This window comes from Macaca nemestrina, chromosome 2 (assembly GCF_043159975.1).
Source record: "Macaca nemestrina isolate mMacNem1 chromosome 2, mMacNem.hap1, whole genome shotgun sequence".
NCBI lineage: Eukaryota > Metazoa > Chordata > Mammalia > Primates > Cercopithecidae > Macaca > Macaca nemestrina.
In genome coordinates, this window is record NC_092126.1 from 128466280 (window position 1) to 128483018 (window position 16739).

General features: G+C 41.0%; 1 long non-coding RNA gene across 23 annotated transcripts in view; it reads left to right on the forward strand.

Moving 5' to 3' along the window:
• The window catches only part of LOC105483454 (uncharacterized), a 379659-nt gene that overhangs the window by 242255 nt on the left and 120665 nt on the right, over window positions 1-16739 (forward strand). For 2 of the 23 annotated variants that reach the window (XR_011620148.1, XR_011620149.1), the window contains exon 3: window positions 1-16739. This exon is cut by the window's right edge. The exons of the other annotated variants lie outside the window; for them this stretch is intronic. This is a non-coding gene — a long non-coding RNA (uncharacterized lncRNA). 23 annotated transcript variants of the gene reach the window in all.

The window sequence follows — 16739 nt, forward strand, 5'->3', positions numbered from 1 at the left end:
AACAGAAGCTTGGATCTGCACATGCCATTTTTGCCAAGAGAAGCTGTGAAGGGCTCTGGAGGTAGTGCTATTGCACTCAAACTACTTCTTTGACAACATGAAGCTTCAAGTCCACAGAACTGTCCCCAAATATATATTTTGGTGGAGGAGCAGAATAAATGCTTCCTAAAATGTGTTTCTCTAAGGCTCACTGATTCTGCACACTTCCTTGTGAAAAAGGACACCATCCCCTGGAACTCCACGGCCAAATAAAGGAAATGGAATTTCACAATGCATATTAGCACATTAGAGAAGCAGAGAGGCCCTGCAGGGGAAAAAAGAAAAAAAAAAAAAAAAAGGAAGAAAAAAATGTGACTTTGCTCGATTCTTTCTAAGTTTATTTGGCCATGTTTGGCTGTAGAATGCTGTCTTACGCTAGAATGTGCCAGGAGCTGATCCTGAAATAAAGATTTAAGTGGAAGGAGTTTTATTTGGGAGGTCAATTTGTAGGAAGTATTATAAGGGGAGACAGAAAGTGAATTTGGAAAGGGCAGGACACTGACCTAGGGTATATTAAGAAAAAGTTTTACCTCTGTGGACAGCTGGTACTCAATCTTGCTAGGGATGGCTAGGAAGAACACGCTCAGAGGTGTTTACGGGAGGAGTGAGGATGCCGAGTATCTAACAGCCTTCATCAGTCATAAACCGAGGGCTGCTTCCAGGGGTGCTAACTCACTGGCACTTTCAGTCTGCCCTGCCTGGCACCCCAAGAACAACTTTAAGCTGAGACTAGCAGTTGCTTCCAACAGAGGACTTGAGTCATCATGCACAGGAACTGTGAGTGTTGAGGAGAGACTAATGGGACAATGTCTGTTGCACAGATGTCCCCCTCTGCCTTTTTGTTTTTCATGGGGGACACCCAGTAATACCTGAGGAACTAGTACTTGAGGAACATAATTTGGAAAACAGAATGCCCAAGACATCTGAGCAGTTCCATGAATTTCAAGAAGCTATCATTTAGTTAGACACACAGAGCCAACATTATGCTATAGCTGGTCAAACTCCAAAAGGAATTCCTGTAAATGTCACCAAATGACAAACAAATAAATCTCAAGGCTCAGTAGAAATAACCCTGGAAAATCATAGCTTGTGGGATGCTACATCAAAAAGGCTTCTAAGGCTCCAAACTAAGATCCAGGCTCTAACTTGATCTGTCTGTGAAAGAGGAAAGTCATCTTTCCCACAGCCAGAGGCAGAGAGAATGGCATAGTAACTGAGCCTTATGGATGGTGACATTGACATCGAGCTACTAGGATCCTGCTCTTAAGGAACTTACATGTTAGTGAAGTCAGATAATGCCAACAAACCAACAGAGAAAATCATTGTAGCTGGTGGGATTATGAACAGGATAATGAGGGAGAATGCAGCTGGGAGAGAATTACTTTAGGTTGAGTGATCCAGAATGGCATCTCTGAGAAGGTGAAATATGAGCTGGCACTTCCTTGATGCAATGGGTCAGAATGAAAGGCATCTCAGGAGGAGGAAACAGCAAGTGCAAAGGCCCTGTGATGAGAACAAGACTAGAATATTTGAGGAATGAAAAGAAGAACCTGCAGTATTATAAGTGAAGGGCAGGGTAAGGTTAGAAAAGATTAGCAAGGAAGGCTGCAGCCAGAAATTATTGGGTGGAAATTTGACGTGTTTTGTCTTCCATTTCTTTGATCTTAATAAACAGCTTTAAAAAGTATCTAAGAACATTTGGTGAACACCCAATGATGCTCCTGCATTCCTAGATGTCAGAGGAACCCTCAGAAGGAAATTCATCAAGGTCTTTCTCCATATGGCCATGCCAATGGTCTCATCTTGTTCTTCGGCATCTTCCACCAAGATCTCCAGTGGCCTCACAAATTACAACCAGTCTCTAAAAGCTGAATGTCAACCTGCCCTTCAAAGTCCCTGTGTCCCAATGCCAAAAGGCAGTAGTTTAAAGAAACAGGGAACAGTCTTGCTGGGGGCTACTTCTTATTGGAAGGAGTGTACAAAATCTGATCTTGCCAGTGGGTGGCCTCTATCCAGCCCTGAAGGCATCCTCCAGGCAGTTCTCTTGTGGACCACTAGTCAGTGGTTCTGGAGGCCGGATTCCCAGTGGTGCAGCCATAAAGCTTCACCGGGGCCTGGCCCCTGAGGACAATATTAAAGGATCTGTGTTGGGAGTGCAATTAGTTCTATATGGAAAAGAAGGCTGATTCTTTACTATCTGGCAAGGTCAAGGCCAGGAGAAAAGAAGGAAGAAGAGGGCAACTCTTGGTCTCTGGAGAGACAGACATTCTTGCAGAGATCTGTCATCCATGGGATCACCATTGGGGACCTAGAGAAACCTCAGTTTTATGTCACAAGAGGTTATTAGGCCCCTGGTAGGTGTTGAGAACTGAACTCATACAGGAATGAGTTAAGCACAGGTCCTATTCTAAAGATGATGTCTGGCAGAAGGAAACATCTGACCACCTGGTAATACCAGGCGGAATGAAATCTGTGTCAGAAGAGATGTTCAAACAAGAAACTTCAGGAGAGCAAGGGAAGAGAAATGAAAAGGCTCATTGGCTTTCTCTCACTTGATGGCAGTTAGTTAGGCCAACTAGAGGCATGTAGGACTACATGTGTTCCTTGTCACACTCATGTAATGGGCTTTTTCAGGCTGCAAGGAAGAGACCACACTATGTCAGATGATGGAGTATTATGAAGAGGAACAGGGAAGTGAACAGGACAGGAAAACAGCTCATGAGGCGCTAAAACAATGGGCCCTTGTCCCTCAGGCTACAATAACAGTTCTGAGGGCTGGGTGTTTTGACATCCCCTCCAAAGAAGTTTCATTCTCCTGTCTTTACTACCTTTGCCTTTGACTGTTCCCTTTAATTCTGGGTCCTTTCCTTGGTATCTTGTTTTCAACAACCCCCTAGACAGAAGCTCTATTTGAGCGTGAGCATCATCTCTTACTTATACTTACCTTGGGCAGATTGCTTCATCTCTGTGGGCCTCAGTTTCCTAATCTGTAAAAGGTGTATATCAGTGGTACCTACCAGTGATGGATTTTATGAGAAATTTAAATGAGTTAACACAAGTAGACAGGACAGTGCTATTTTCATTAGATTATGGTGATTATCTCCCCTCCCACTAACTGTAGCCAGGGTAGCAGGCTGTCTTGGGCAAACTCTGATGGTTTATGCTGTAGGTAAACTGGTATCCATTTTCTTGAAAGGCATTTGTAGGCATTAGAAGTATAGTATCTCCTGGGCACTTAGAATCTCCTAGATCCTTTATTCTACATCACAGTAGCTTTCAAAATAAATTTTAAAATGTTTAAACCTTATAAAATAATATAGGTTCATTAAAATTATATTAAAATAGTCTAGCAAAAAGCAGATGAAAATCACAGAGTAGAGGATGTATGATTTTTATGTGCCTGCATTCCTCCCTTTTGGGAACCAATTCTGATTACGTAGCAATCCTGCTTGATCCATATGGTTTTCGTGAAGATGACCCAGATGCAGGCATGGACCAATGGACCAGACTCTCCTCCGGGACTTTTGTTGGAGCTACTGAAAGATGATCTTTTCTTTTGGAACCAGGAAGACATGTCATTAACAAGTTTGAAGCTTCCGATGGTGAAGAATAGAGAACAGCTTTCTGGATGGAGACAAAGAAGGGTGAGGAGTGAGAGATCCCCAAAGACAGAAGACCTGGATCTAGTCATATGTGAAATTAGTAGCCTCTGTATATGAGCCAAAAAATTATATAAGTGAATGTACTTTCTCTTATTTTATTTCTACTCAAGCTAGTTCCAGTTGACATTCTATTATTTGCAAGTAAAGCAATTTTGGCCAGCCTTCCAGAAGGAGCGCCCCTTCCATTTGTGTATACATCCTTTCAGTCTTTCTTTCCTCTTATTTTCTTGCATACATAGTTTTTTTTTTAAAACAATAAAAAGGGGCCCTGATCTACAAATTTTAACACTTTTTTCCTTCCTGATTCTGTTATAAAATTTACTGCCTATGATTACCTTCCAAGTGTTTCTGAGAGAGGATAGAGAATTTCTGCTGCCTCCCACCACCGCGCCCTGCCCCCCCGCCACCGTCCTCTGCCCCGCAGGAAGAATTTCACAGGGCAAGAAACTATCCTGTGACATTTACCGATTGTCAACTCCTTTCCTGCTCAGCGCCATGCTGCCGGGCTGGAGACGCTCAGCTTTGATAGACTTTGGTCTTAGGTCAGCTTGGACTCCTGCCTGGTCTTTCATAGCCCTTTCCTCTTAAAGTCTCTAAAATCAGCTTTTTCCATAAACATCTTACTACCTTTTTCTTAAGTGAAAAGAAATTTAAGGATGGGCATATAATATATTAATAGTGATCTAGAGACACACTGCATGGACAATAGTTTCAGGAATCCAAAAACAGATTCACAGAATATGTTCAGCTGCGAAATGACCATTTGGAGCATGATTGAACATTTAAGATGCTGTAAGAACATGGTAGGAATTATACCTCTGATTTCTTTTCTTTTCTTTATTTTTTGAGATGGAGTTTCCCTCTTGTTGCCCAGGCTGGAGTGCAATGGCACGATCTTGGCTCACCACAGCCTCTGCCTCCCGGGTTCAAGTGATTCTCCTGCTTCAGTCTTCCAAGTAGCTGGGATTACAGGCATGCACCACTATGACCGGCTAGTTTTGTATTTTTAGTAGAGATGGGATTTCTCCATGTTGGTCAGGCTGGTCTCAAACTCCTGACCTCAGGTGATCCGCCCACCTCTACCTCCCAAAGTACTGGGATTACAGGAGTGAGCCACCGCGCCCGGCCTATACCTGTAATTTCTAAAGAAAATCGGAGGTGAAGTGGCTTTTGCTTTATAATTAGCACGATCAGATAATGCAGGCTATAGAACATTTGCTAATAATTATGGTGCTTACTTGCTCTCCTTATAGCTCAAAAATAACAGCAAAGTTTGTTTTGCTAATCCTTCCCCTGGATTTGTGAATTCTTTGTTTTTATTATTTTGAAGATAAACTGGGAAAAAAATCCAACATGGGGGAACTTTTCTAAGACAGAACACTCGAGCTGTCTTTGGATGTGGATGACATACTTAATAACAACCAAAGTAGACCATGCTGGAAGCTCTAACAGAGGAATGTGTTTAAAATGAAGGAAATGACACAGGTCGGAAAACAAACATGGACTTTGAAACCAAGGATGCTGGTCATTCCTGCTCCTCCTTATTCTGCTGGGTGACTCGGAACAAGTCACTTCACCTGCCTGGATTCTGACTCCCCACCTGCCGCCTAGGGGTGACAATAATCCCTGCTCTGTTCACCTCAGGCAACAAGAACAACAACGGTGATAAAATGCTTTAGAGCATTTTGACTTTTTTATAAATAAACATAATGAACTATAATATTATGCTAATATTCAGATAGCATTTTCCAGAATTTACGAAATGCTCACACATCTAATAGATGGTGTTATTGCCAGCTCATAGATCATAGATCTCAGCTCCTCAGAGGAGTGGAAAGAGATTCAGTTTTAGAGTCAGACAGTCAGGGATCTGAACCCCAGCTTTGGCCATGTGACCTTAGGCAAGTTAGTAGCCTCTATGGTCTTATTTATGTCCTTTGTGAATTGGGGATGAGGTAACACTTTCCTAGTTGTCCCAAACCTTTCTGGCAGACAGCAGGTATGGATTCTTTTATTACAGTAAGCGCAAATACTCAAATCTTAGAGCCAGTTAAACAGATAAGAACAGCAATGACAGTAGTATTGTAAGAGCTATCATTTTTGGAGCCTTTCACTGTCTTGGGTGCTTTTCTAAAACCTTCACACATATTAACTCAGTGGCACTCACAACAGCCCTACGAGGAAGGGACTGTCATTATCCCCATCTTCTAGATGAGGAAACTCAAGCATGGAGGGGTAAAGTATCTGCCCTAGGTCACCCGGCTAATAAGTGGCCCAGCTGGGATTTGGTGCAGGCTGTCTGGCTCCAGAGCCTCTCCTTGTAACCTTGATATGGGGTCATCTCTCTAATTGCTAACATTGATAACATGCTTACTACGCGAGTGTCACTCTTCTAAGTAATTTATGTTCACAAACTCTTAATACTCTCACAAGGCGGCCAGGCACGGTGGCTCACACCTGTAATCTCAGCACTTTGGGAGGCCAAGGAGGGCGGATCATGAGGTCAGGATTTTGAGACCATCCTGGCTAACATGGTGAAACCCCGTCTCTACTAAAACAAAAAACAAAAAACAAAAAGAAAAAATTAGCCAGAGGTAGTGGCAGGCACCGGTAGTCCCAACTACTTGGGAGGCTGAGGCAGGAGAATGGTGTGAAGCTGGGAACCGGAGCTTGCAGTGAACCGGCACCTGTAGTCCCAGCTACTTGGGAGGCTGAGGCAAGAGAATGGTGTGAACCCAGGAACTGGAGCTTGCAGTGAGCCGAGATCGTACCACTGCACTCCATCCTGGGCAACAGAGCAGGACTCCATCTCAAAAAAAAAAAAAATTACTCTCATAAGTCCTAGATTATACTAGATTATAGCTACTGCTTCGTTGTTGTTGTTTTTATTTTTAAAAGGATGCCTAGTTGAGTTTGATTTTCAAATAAATGACAAATAGTTTTAAAAATATAAATATGTCCCAATGATTATTTATCTGAAATTAAAATTAAAACTAACTGGACATCCTGTATTTTTCCTGACAACCCTGCCCTTAAATGATAAGGTAGGAACTAATCTAGTTCCCAGTCCTGAGTGGGCCTTAGTAAATGAGTAAGTGGTAACTCCTACCACTATTGTTATTTCCAGGTCTGGACATTTGTTTTCAGTTGTTCCTCTAGCCCAAGTAAATTCAGAAGTTATATGCATAAATAGAATAACAATTATGAAAATGTTAATACCGTAGAATAGTATCTCTGCAGCTTTTTCATGAAGATTAGATTATCTAAATGTCATCTCATGACAATCCTGTAAATTAAATATGCTCATTTAATTAATGAGAAAACTGAGCCTCAGGGCCCTTACACAATTTGCCCAAAGGGCGAACAACTAAAATAAAGTGGATCTTCACATCTTCACCTGTAGTGAGTATGTGAGCCATGTTATTGCATACCAGGTTTTATAACACAGAACATGTTTGTCAAGGTAGGAGTTTGGAGCCTAGCCTCAACTTCTGTTAATGGCAGGACACTTCCTAAAACTTAAGGCACAAATAGTAAAACCAGTCAGTATCAAGAAAAGAAAAAGGCATCTTCAAAATCACTATTACATTTAGCAATAGGATTATCAACATACTTGTTTTTCCCTTGGCCCCAGTAATATTTTATGGTGCTATAACCCTTGGTGATATGTCTGCATAATTCCCATTTACTGTAAAGTTTTAATGTTCCAGACACCCTGGAAAGATCTTTACCATTCCATAACCTATTCTTATGACAAATACATGACACACACATGCTGCCATACTCTACCCATGGCTATTGCAGACATTACTAGTTGATTATGGAGCTGTTTCCCTTTGAGTCTGGAAGTGACTGCAGAATCCTTATATATACACATTACTTTGGGCAGCCACTATTGGTCAACTGTCGCTAACATTCAATGCCATACCTAGTAGCTACTTATGATCATCTCCTCCTGCTCAATACCTTTATCTTTACAGCTACAGTGAAAAAATAGTCAACTCTGACTGCTGTGTGATTAATGCTACTCTATAAGGACCATTTGGTAACTCCCAGAAATGGAATCCATCTGAGATGTGATGGTTCAGAGGCTGCAGCCTGCTGCAGCCTAACTGCCACTTATAAAAAAAAGAGGGTGCACTGTGAGGAGCCTGAAACTCTCTGCCACCAAGCCAGTTGCGAAGCCACCATTTCCAACATCTTGTGGTTGCTGTGATGGTCTGTTGCTTCCCACAGGAGGAAAACTGCACACTGCTGTGTGCCAGCAATGAGGCCTTAAGTCCTGCCTTTTCTTTGAGGGTTTAGGTTTCATTCTCAGACAGTGTTCTCATAGGCCAAACAACTGGGTTGAGGCTGGGAGTGCCCTTGGATCATGACACAGTACAGATTTAGGAGGGCCGTTACCCTGGCTTCCTAGTCCTTAAACCAAGCCCAGTGGGTTCACCTCTTTGTGCCCCCGGTTCCCCTACCATCCCCCCTGACACACTCTAGCCCACACATAATGATGCTTTTCTTCCTTCTCTTTCTTGGGAAGAGGATTTAAGAGCTTCATGGACACACCCAAGGCATTGTTAGTAAAAGTTCAGGAGGAGACAGTGACCTGGGTTAGGAATGAGCAGAATCAAAATTAGAGTAGGAGGGAAAAAAGGAAACATTATTCATTAAATCTACTGATTCCTAAGATAATAGGGTTTGTAGGAGTCTTGAATAGGATTCCCAAATTGTATAAAGTCCTTAACTTCTCCCCGTCATTGTCAAAACCAGCCTAACACCAGATCATTAAGATCAAAACACACCCCGAGAGAAGGGAAATGCTATTCAGAGTGAACAAATAAAGCAAAAATGTAACAAGCTTGGGAAAGTAGACAAAAGGAACAGTAAATTGGAGGGGTACACAGGAGAGGAAAGGGAAACAAGTCAAGGGTCTAGAGCAGAGGGCCAGTGAAGGTACATGGCACATGTGAAGGGCATTAGTGGTATGTACTACTCTCAAGAGCAAGAGCTGCATTTCTAAACACTGACATGTGTAGCAGCTAAGAATTTAGACCCTTACATCTGGAGGCTGAATTCCAGCTCCCTCCTGTGAGTTTTGTGGCATCAGGCAAGTCACTTAAGTTCTCTAAGACTCAATTGCTTCATTTATAAAATGGGACCATTAATAGTAACTGTCTCATGGTGCTCTTTTGAGAACTTGTCTAGCACCTAAATAAGGCAATAAAGTATGACGTTGCTATTACGTGAATATGTCCCCAATATATTGCTGAAAGATGTGTAAGTTACAGAATATGATTAAATGATTCCATTTATGGAAACAGTTTCTTTATACATAAATAAATACTCACAAAAGAAAAAAACAACATTGTAGGATATAATAAATTCCTCTTCAAAGGTTTTAGCCCATAGATTGTTAAGTACGATCAGTTCTGAGACCCTCTCCAAAGAACCAATGTATCAGTATGTTCAGCTCCCCTGTTCTTTGTTCTTCATTTTAAAGTTTAACTTCCTCATTCTTTACATCTCCTTGCCCCTAGTTTCAGTAAACAACCCCCTCCTAGCCTCTATCACCTACCTCCATTCTGAGTCCCCCCAGTCACCTGCTCTGTCCTGAGTCAGCCCTAGTCACCTGCTCTGACCTGAGTCACCTTTAGTCACCTGTTCTGTAACTGTCCTTCCTGCCAAACTACTCACCCCACCTCTCTGGCTCGTACCCATGCTGTCTTTAAAACAGCCAGTCGGAATTAGCTTAGATTGTGTGGTCCAACCCTAGCCAATAGGTGAAAGACACAGCAGTAGAGATTAGCTGCATTAGGATAAGAACCCCTTCCCCTCCCTTGTTCAGGTGTGCTCTCACCATTGCTCAATCTGCGAGACCCACCCTTTTATAGAAGTAAAATTGCCTTGCTGAGAAATTAAATTTATGTTCGAGTGCTATTTCTTTTGCAGCACCGAAAATTTATTTCTAACACCATAAAAACCTAAACTCAAACTATTAACCATAAGGAATAGAAGTGATTTTTTTCTGCCTTATATCTTTCTGTATTGTTTGTTATTTATCTTTATAATAAGCAGGTATTATTATAATAAGAAAATAAAGATACAACTATAAAAGGAACAAATCAAATGACTACTGACCCTGAAGCATGGGGCATAATGTGGGGTCTCTAGGAGGACAGGCTGGCCAGGACATCCTTGACAAATAAACAGGTGTTCCCTGCCAAGGCAAGCCTAAAGGATAGAAAGGAAAATAAGACTTCTTGCGAGAAAGAATGAAAAATGAAAATAAAAAGAAGGCAGAAGTGTTTAGTAATACAAAATGGGACCAAATGCACAGTGCATGAGGCATCCATACAACACCCAATATTTTTCATGCCAAAAGTAGATAAGACCCACCTTCCACCATTTTTAATGGAATAAGGTACTTTGTGTTGGCGTTCACAAAGATCACGTTTATTCCTCTGTCTGTGGCTGTGTCTGGCCTGTAGTTTAGGTGACTGAAGTTTGAGAAAACGTAAATTTCTCTTGAAAGACAATATAGAGTCTATTTGCCAAGTGAAAAAGAATTTATAGGGCCATTTTTGACTGAAGTGTTCTGAGTATTAGAAAATAATTGTGAAACATATAAAGAAAAGCTTGCTGAATGGATTAAAGCATTTGAACCTATAATTAACCCAAGAAGCTGGTTTTAAATGAATAGAGAGGGAATAGGAAATTTATTGCATCATTCTGGTTGTAATGAATATTCATCGTATGATTTCTCTACCAACATATGATGAGCAAAAATAACTTTATTGCCTTTCTATCTTCTGAAGAGGATATTGACAAGATACGAAGCATCTGAAACCATCTCCATTGTATTTCTATTTCTACCTGGGTCAATGAAACTATGAGCTTAGTGTTCTTAGGTAACTCTGGGGCTGGAGGATCCACTTCCTAGGTGGCTTGCTCACATGGCTGCAAGATGGTGCTGGTGGAAGCCTCAGTTTCTTTCCACATGGGACTTTCCACAGGGCTGCTCATGTGTCTTTCAGCATAGTGACTAGATGTTGGCAAAGCTGCTTATCTAAGAGACTGAGGCAGGAGCTGCAATTCCTTCTTTTATTACCTAGCCATGAAGTCATGTAATAGATTCAGAAGTCAGCATAGACCAGCCTTAAATCATTGGGAGGGAAATGTACAAAGGAGTAACTGAGAGGAGGTGAGGGTTATTGGAGGCCATCTTGAAGATGGTTCCCTTAGGCACCAATATATGCTGACAGTTTTCAGAGCTTGCATTGGAAGCAGTGTTGGGCAGAGATGGTACTCTTGGTAGAAGCTATCAAAGCCTGGATTGTGAGTTGGAAGTTTTGAATAATCACAAGATGAGCTACAACCTTGTCTGGAGGAAAAGGATGGACAATTTGACCTCTAAGGGGTGTCTGGGATCTAGCTTGGATCTACTCCCAAGTTATTCCTAAGCTTGAGATCCTTCGCCCCAGAACTAAATGGAACATCAGTGAATTGATTCATTCCATCAATAAAATTTTTATAGAGTACCTACTATGTGTGAGGCACAGTACTTGGCACTGTAGCTACCTCTGCTTAATAGTGACTATCCCAATATTCAACTGTCCCAATGAATAGTGACTGTCCCAGTAGTAATCCCAATGAAGTGACAAAGGAAAGATAAGCTCTTGGATATTGGAGGTGGTGATAAGATGACAAAAAGGCTGACAGCTTTATATCATGAGGCTGAAAATGGGGGATGTGAATCCAGAATGAAGAGAAAGCAGTTTTCTCCTATAAATACTTAGCTTATTAATGAATTATAAATTTTCATAAGAAAAATTATAGTATGCTGTGAGGACTAGTCAATGTCAGGGAAGTGATATTAAATTGAGAAGTGATGAGTAGGAGATGTTCGAAGAAATGAGAGTGGGGAGGGAGTTGTAGGTAAGAGGGAACAGCATGTGCAAAGGCCATGAGGTGGGAATATGGGGAACTCTGAATCCTGAACTGCCTGCCCTATAATTTGGGAGTTACTGATAACTGAGATCCACATGGCTCAGTGCTTATTATTAGAAGAAAAGTCTTAGTCATTTAATACCAAATTATTTCTTCTTTCAGTTCTGGATAAAGACAAGTACATTATTCATTTTCCAGATTTCCAGAACATCAAGGCATAGTTATGGGGCACATCTTAGAAAAACCTTCTCTTATATCTGATAGCATAGGAAAAACATCTGAAATAGAACAGAGAAAGTTTAACAGATAATTTTATTGCTAACAGCTCTGGTTTCTTTCAGTGTCCAAAATTAAAGTGAATGGTTCAAGGAATATTGTGAAGTGGGTATTCCTCTCTTACGACCATTGGCATCATAGATGTCATCTTATGCAGGCAAACAAATAATTACAAGGGACAGTCAGCTATTTGTATGAACAATCAATTCCATTCCTTATCATCTGAAATAACCTCAGATACAAAAATTATAAATGAACACAAACAAGATTATGTAGTGGTCCCTTTAAGATAAACCTGGCAGTGTTTAACTAGAAATTGCTGACTGTTCCAAAAATGACATTCTGTGTTCTTCAGTAAGATGGAGAACTTTTTTGTGTGTTTTTTCTTCGCTCCCATTCGGTTATAACAATGAGTCACCACTACCTGCAAAGCTAGACATGTAGATTCGCATCTTGTGCCAGAAAGCCCAGGTACCAGTTAGCCAGGATTTAAAATGAGAAGGGTAAAAAAGTTTAATTTACAGATTCAATTAAACATGAAAGTTTGCAGGGAGGAAAACACATCTCCCAACCACCATCCCCCACTTTAAAAAATGTATCTATTGATCTTCATTCCAAAGATGTTACATACGTTAGATAACTAATTTTTAATGATTTGTATAAAGCATTCATTGGTCACAAATCACCCAGAAAAACTGTAATGAGTACTGATACAAACAAAACTCCCAAGTTTTCTCTGACCACAGCACACTTCTAAAGGAAACTCATTTCACCCTATTTCTATAAAGGCTATCTCTTGTGCCCACCTGTCCTTGGCTTCCAGGAAGCACAGAGAAGGTGAGGTAGTGGAAATATGGACTCAGAGACCCCTGCAAAGATGATGATTAGGTACAATGCACAGCAGCCCCACGTTACCTCCTAAGACAACTCCCCTCCCTGCCCTTTTCCCCCACAAATGAGATCTTTCCAGACAAGAAACCTGACTCTTATTTTTATAATGCTTCAGGCATGCACAGCAAAAGAGCAGCTCTTTCTGCCCCTCCAGTTTAGACAAGACCTTATCATCTGGACTGAAAAGTTAGAGTTTCACATCTTGGTCTTTGTGCGACTGAGTAGCCAACCAGAAAGAAAATAAGAGGGTAAACTCATACTATATCTTCCAGAAATAAAGAAAAAGATAATGAATATGAGCACACACTTTTAAAAATATCTCTATGAAGCTCACGTAGATGTAGATATAAATGTATTTCAAGATACCCATTGGGTTCCCCAGGCGTGGATGGATTGGCTTATAAATTATTCCAATATCTCTTTAGTGGCTGCATATTCAACCTGAATTATATTTCAAGTTCTGAAGCCCGCTTTTTCTCAGTTTTAATAAAATGTGTCCAAACGTCACTCCCACGACTAAGTAAAAAAGGAAAGATAAGCTCCTGGACGTTGGAGTTGGTGATTAGATGACAATAAGGCTGACAGCTTTACATCAAAGGCTGAAAATGGGGGATTTGAATCCAGAAGGAGGAAGAACCACTTTTTCTTCTACAAAAACCAACAAGTCTCCTTTCTGAGAAAAAGGGAGACATTTTGACTGTGAGTGGGAGTTTTTAGTTCCTCTAAAGGGATTTTTCAGGGGCACGTTGTTCAACAGAAAATATTACCTATATAAGATTGTTCATCTACTAGACCAGAACTGTTCTTAATACTATGTTCTGCACTATTAATACTTAATAAATTGTTAGCAGCAATATTCCAACAATGATAAGAAGTCAAGTACATTCATTGTTCCGTTATTTGCATTTAGTAGTTGCCGTCTTGAACACAGTCATAACGGATAAAGGCATCCAGGCGCTTTCTTTTTTAGAAACAGGGTCTCGCTCTGTCACTTAGGCTAGTATGTGTTTTCTTCCCTTTCCTTCCTGTAGTGAAATGAGGTGATCGTGGCTGACTTCAGCCTCAACCTTCTGAGTTCAAGCCACCTTTCCACCTCAGCCCGATTAGCTGGAACTACAGGTGCCTGCCACCATGCCTGGCTAATGTTTTTATTTTTTTTGTAGAGAGGAAGTCTCACTATGTTGCCCAGGCTGGTCTTTAACTCCTGGCCTCAAGCAGTCCTTCCGCCTTGGCCTCTCAAAATGCTGGGATTACAGGTTTGACCTACCGCTGCCAGCCAAGGCAGGCACCTTTACAGGGATCTTCATGCTTGAGATGCTTATCTATTTCTGTATGCCCTCAACAAAAGGACTTCTATGCTCTTTGTATTTTTTCTAATGAATTTCTCTAATATCTTAGGAGCCTGAGCACTGATGTCTTTATTTTTACTTTTAACCAAGACTTTCATAATTTCTCAAATTCATTCCCACAAAGAAGACAATGACATCAGGAAAGACTTTGAGAATCCATCATTCTGTATATTCAGCCTATCTCCTCTCATCAAGAAAGAATCCCCTTTGAGTTGGGAAATATTCTTTCCCTGACTTCAATACTTTGGTTTTAATGGGAGTTGCCTATCAGTTTAACACACCCCTGTTTACATGGGTGAGGATGTGACCCAACTGGGCCAGTCATCATGCCCCATGGAGGATTGGCCCAAGAGACAACACGTGATCAACATAGGCCAATGTGAGTCCTGGCTGAAGTTGACACCAGAGGTACCCCTTTGACTCTGGTGATGAAACTGGGAAGAGGTGAGCCTGGAAGCTGCCATCAATCCTGACTCTGGCCATGGGAAAAAGGTGACATAAGGAAATGGAGCCAACACTCAGAAAGAGGTAGAACTGAGAGAGGGAGAGAGTGGATTATGAGTCCCATCTCTGGTATTGTTCATTCAGCTCATCCTTGAAATATATGAGCTACCCCAAGACTCTTTCAATTAAGCATCCCATTTTATTCTTTTACTAAAGGTAGTTCAGGTTAGGTTTCTGTCCCTTCCTGATTAATTCGGGTTCTAACTGCATTAAGAAGCACCTTGCACAGTGGTCTGCCTAGAGTAGATACCTAATGTATGTGGGTTAAAGAACAACTGCTTTTATTTTTTAACAGGTGAACTTTAGAAGGCAGAAAAGGGAATTCAAAATTGGATGACTGTCTGAATTTTACTGTTACCATTAGCACTAATAGAGACACTATTTCAGGTCTACTGACATTTCAGGTCATACTCTGTGAAGTGATTAAAGGTACAGACCAATGCTGTCCAGTGGAAATACAACTTGAGCCACATATGTAATTTTAAGACTTCTAGTAACCACATTTTAGAAAGTAAAAAGAAATAATTGAGATTAATCTTAATATTCTGTTTAATTCAGTATATAAAAAATTATCATTTCATCATTTAATATAAAAATTAATGAGATATTTTTAAAAATTTCTTATACTGAGTCTTCAAAATCCAGTATGTATTCCATACTGAATCCAGTATATATCACATCTCAATTTGGACTAGCTACAGTTCAAGTGCTCAGTAGTCATATGTGGCTAGTGGCTACTATACAGGACAGTGCAGCCATATTTCCTGATCTTAATCCTGGTTCTACCACTCACTAGTTCTATGAACTTGGGAAACCTATCTGATTTATTTGAGCCTGAGTTTCCTCATCTGTAAAATGGAGATAATAATAATCATTCCTTCACCATAGGGTAGGTGAGGATATAGAGACAAGTGGGTTGGATGAAATTGCTGCCTACACTGAGCTATATTCTAGGGGGAGCAATGGACAACTTACTGCTATAAGTATAAACAAATGATGTCAGATAGTACTAAGACAACAATATAACAGGTTATTGAGAGAGCAAGTAACCATGAAGGGGATTGGAATAAGAGCTTAGATAGGACTAACAGGGAGAACCTCTCTGAAGAGGCAATCAGTTAGGTACCTGCAAACTCAGCAATGAAATGGAGCCAGCCACATTATAATCCAGGGTAGGAGGCCAGGATCTATGTTCCAGGAACTAAATAACTATCTCTAAGAAAGAAAACACAAAAATAAGTATCCTAGGGAAGACTCCTGCGTGGCAACTCATATGCCAGCAGCCAGCATCAAGTCATTTTTTGAGTTTTAGTGCCGTGAAGTGCTGGCGACAGCTGTTTAGTGTCCCACATACTTTTCTCAGGCAGCCCTTGCATCTGTTCCACACCTCTCAAGAGAGAATGAAAGAGAGAAAACAAACTCTGTTGACAGAAGGAGGTGTAGGCCTTTATGGCATTAAAAAAAAAAAAAACAAATTACAGCAAGGTAATTCCAAGCTACTCTAGTTTTAAAAATAGGTCAGTCCAGGTACCGTGGGTAACCCTGACAGATCTTTTCTACAAGCATGTGAAGAATACAGGTTTCAGGACGGTCCTGAACTTGTGAGGTCCTGCAGAGGCATACTCTCTGGGCGGTGCACATCTTGCTGTTGCTACTGCCAAGTGCCAAATTTGTCCTGGCTCGGGGGTAGACCCACTGCTCACAGTCTTGTTTTGACTCCTTCTGTCTGTTTCTCTTTGAAAGCAAATTGCCTCCCCGGCTGTTTATGACATGTTTCAGGCAGCTGGCCTGGCAGCCTCTAGAATGCTTCTGAGTTGGCCATACAGGTAAGCAAACTCGAGGTTAGCTGCTGTATCATGGCAGCAAGGGGTTCAGAAAAGGGTTTGTGCTAAGCTCTTGCTCAGCTACTTATACATGTCAGCTCCTTTCATTCTCCTCAAAACAACCCCAAGAGAAAGATATATTACTACCAACATTTTGCAGTAGAGGAAACTGATGCTCAGAAAGGTAAAGTCATTTCCTCAAAGCCACACATCAGTTAAGTGTTGTCTCCAAATCCCCTGCTCTGAGCTAAATG